Below are 4195 nucleotides of genomic sequence, written 5' to 3' on the forward strand. Positions count from 1 at the left end.
TTTGGGATGGGAGGCGTTCAACGCCGGGTTTGAAACCGTGTTCGAGACCAGACAGCAAATAGTCTGTAAAGTTAGTGTCGGGGTGGTGAGACAATTCAGTAGACAATCGAGAAATATTCACAGGAGTCGACAAGTAATTTTTAGAATCTTTATTTAAAGACCTTTTTACAGGGCATATCATGCAGGCATGAGCGCCGCCACAGAAGTTATAAATGTGCATGTAATGACAGTGCTGCCTTGCACATCTTCCTGAATTGAAATTATTGCAGACTTGACTGTTTGAAGAAGTGATACGACTTTTGAAATCTGTGGCTGAGTCAAAGTTGGTGTTTGCTGGCCGCGGGACATAACTGGTTGACTTTACTTGTGATGAATCTGAAAAAGGAGGAATTGCCGGGTTGATTAGGGGACAAGCTGTGCTGGAGTAAGCGACAGATCTGCATACCGCGTAATGATAGCAAGGATGATAAATCTATGTCCGCACCTGTGAGGATCTGTGCTCTGATGTTACTGGCTACAGGGGGTGGTTCCAATGCTGCGTTTGGTGGGATGGGCATCGCCGTTGTGGAAAACAGTGTGAAAGGAGATTGAGCATGGGAGAAAGTGTTAGGAGGAAGACAAGCCGCTGGCGGAGGCATACTCCCGTTACCAGGTTGGTTTGTGTCTATGGAGGCTGGTATTGTTACGTGAGGCGCTGCTGTCTGTAGCTCGACGGAGCGAAGATGAGAGTGAGGACTGGCAGCGGCGGAATCCGGGGCACGGCCCAGGCTTACAAAGGGCCGGCTGCCGTGGCCTGAAGCTTGAAGGCCCTTTCTCGCAAGGGAAGGAGATGGTGTTTTTTGAGATCGTTGGTTCGGGCCCCTGCGATTTTTATCCGGCTTGTTAGCTGTTTTGGAATGTGGAGTGGATTTTGGAGATGGGAATGCCGACTGAAGATAAACGTATAGGTTATACAGCTCTGCTTTGTTCATTTTTCTGGAAAAGTGGACATCGGCGCTTATTATTGCTTGTCTCAACCCCAACACTGTCCATTTTTCTATTGCAGGGATTGTGGGGTGTGCTAAAGTGTAAGAGGATGCTTAAGATGATGGTGGATGTCTTGAAGGTGGAGGTGATGGCAAGCCACGGCGTCTTGGGGTACGAGAAGCGGCGCGGCTGGGCCGACGACCGTGAGGTGGTACTGGAGGCTCGGTTGCGGTGTCCTGTGGTGGAACGCAGGTGTCCTGTGGTGGAACGCAGGTGTCCTGTGGTGGAACGCAGGTGTCCTGTGGTGGAACACAGGTGCTCCTTGCATCTGTGCGATGCGGCGAAGGATCCTGGGCAATGAGGAATTCACCGTCAAACGGGAAGATATCAATCGGACATTGTAACAATTTGGGTGTAACCAAATGCTGAAAAACTGTCAAGGAACATCGGTGAGTCGACTGCGTATTTATAATGGTCTCCACTTATGCTGATTGGGTAGACTTGTTGATTACTGATTGCTGACAGCTGGTTGGAATGACGTGATGATTGAAAGGATCATTTGAAAGTGCTCCTCCCGAATTTTGTTAATGAAACATAATTTCTTGTTTGAAATCACAGATGCTGTATCCTCCGGGCTAAAGAGGAGGGAAACCTTCCAGCGTGTTATCGCATTCAGTTCAGAAGCCAGCATCTCTGATGGTATGGGGGTGCATAAGTGCATATGGTATGGGCACAGCTGGCATGTTTTGGAAGGCACTATGAATGCTGAAAGGCATATATTTAGGTTTTAGAGCAATATATGCTTCCTTCCAGATGATGTCTATTTCAGGGAAGGCCTTGTGTATTTCAGCAGGACAGTGCAAAACCACATACTGCACCTATTGCAACACTATGTCTTCATCAAAAGTCTTTTAGTTTTCATTTTATTCAAATTTAAAAAACATCCCAACATTTCCAGAATTCAGGTTGTAGTTTAGAAATGTGGCTTCCAAATGAAAGACTGGTATCAAAGTGAACACCCAGGTTCCTAACTGATGTCAAAGACTTGACAGAGCAGCCATCAAGTGTTAAATAGTTTTCTAGGTTATTACTTGCGGAGGTTTTTGGTCCCTTACAATAGATAGTGTTACATGAAGCACCATTACTTCAAAAGAATTATGTTTGAAACTAGACTTCTGAGTAATACTGAAGATATTAGTATAAATTACAGCAACAGGTTTCTCAGTGGGTGTGTCACTGAGTGGGGATAACCTGTTTGATGTTCTAATCAGAACGGAACAGCAGTGTTTTGTCCTGTGACTATGGCATCACCCAGTTGCCCTGCTGCACAGGCTCTACAGCCAGAACCAAAAAATGTACGGGGCTCACTGAGCTAGTCGCATCCAAAACAGTATCTAAAGCCCTTGCATTCTTAAGGCAGGAACAAACCAAGCCGAGGGTTGGCCATCGTGCAGTTTTTGTCCTTCAGCTGACTAAGTTTTCTTAGTTTGTTCTGTACCGTCGGCTGAAGTTGGTCTCATCAGCTTTTTTTCAGCTGATTCGACATTGAATTGGCATCGGAGCTCGTTGGTTGGCCAGGCCATCTGATCATTCTGATTGGCTGTTCAGCTACTGCCACCTGCTGGTATAGAAAAGCTTTTCATCTTACGCAGGTGCAGAACGGACATGCTACTAGGCTGTCAGCTGTCGAGCATCGGTTTGGTGTGTCAGGCCAACTTTGGACCCAGACACTGCTGACGTGAGCCAACCCAGCAGTCTACTTTCATTGCTACTAGTTCGTCGCCATCGGGTTGGTGTGTTCCTGCCTTTAAAATTTAAAATTTGGATGCGTGTCTCTAATTCTGAAATCTTCTCTGTCAGCCTATTTCCCTGCATTTATGACATGTGAAACCCTCGTCGCTGACAGAGAAGGCTACCCAGGCAGCAACATAGTGTCGGCCCAGATCTGGTTCACGTGGATTCCACACGTACCAGATGTGGGCCAAATCTGGGCTGAGATTGTCTGGGTTGCTGTCTGGGTATGCTAAACATGTGGCAGGCAGTGCAAGTGACAATAACAGGAGAAGATGACACGACTCACCATGTTTGTTTACTGATTCCGGCTTACCACAGTTGTTTGATGGACTTGTAGAAAAAGGAGCACGCGAGAGAAAAAAGATGGTAAGCATAGCAATATTAGCAATATTTAATTTAGATTAAAGCTAGCAATGTCAGATTAATGTGATAGGCAATATTAGACAATATGCGATATATGGTGATGAGTAAGTTATATTTAGCAATATAAACAACAGGGAATTATGGTAAATAGAGATTCAAAACAAAGCTATACGGAGCTACAAATGCAAGCCCCTCAGCAGCGAGGCAGACAGTCTTGTTTCTGAGTACCCTGTCAGTCCTGCTACAACAGTGGATGCCATTTCCGAATGCCCTGCTGGTCCTGTTACAAAAGTGGATGCCAGTTCTGAACTCTTTGAATGTTCTGTTATGGCCTCAGAGACCATCCCTAAAGGGTGCTGCCTGCTCTGCCTCTGCTCTGTTGAGATGGTCACCAGCTCAGTCTGCTTTATCCTGGGAGTCTTCAGCTCCATGCACTCTGATGTGGCCTTCTGCACCACCATGGGGGTCTCCTGTCCCATTTGCTCTATTGTGGTGGTCTTCGGATCTTCAGTCCTATCTGCTTGGCGGTGGTGGTCTTCTGCTCTACTGTGGGGGTCTTCAGTCCCATCAACTCAGTTGTGGTTGTAGTGAATTAACTCAAAGGGGAAATATTAATAATTATTCATAACTCAATATGATTATTAATAATGATTAATTATGAATATATAAATCTGTTAATCAGCTTAACTGGATATAGCTACATTAAGCTTAATATTACAATCAATTAACCTGTTGTCCAGTGAACACTCAGTGTTGATTGTTTTTTTTTAATTCTAAGAAATGTTAATTTCCAGGTTATGGAAAAATAACATTCTTATTGTACCGTGCTACTTAGAGCATGTAGTCAGGATCTAAATCAGTTAAGAGGCAATTTATTAGCAGACGGAGTCAGAACCAAACAGGTATTGTGCAAAGTCTTTATTAACTAACTCACAAACACATAACTAAACTAAAAAACACATAACATAACATACACAAAGGTCACACATACGTAGGTCAGAATGAGTAATGATAGAGTTGAACCAGAAGAGGTACTGTTACTAGAGCTATAGGAAAAAGTCAAAGACAATCT

Source organism: Chanodichthys erythropterus, chromosome 6 (genome assembly GCF_024489055.1).
Source record: "Chanodichthys erythropterus isolate Z2021 chromosome 6, ASM2448905v1, whole genome shotgun sequence".
Taxonomy (NCBI): Eukaryota; Metazoa; Chordata; class Actinopteri; order Cypriniformes; family Xenocyprididae; genus Chanodichthys; species Chanodichthys erythropterus.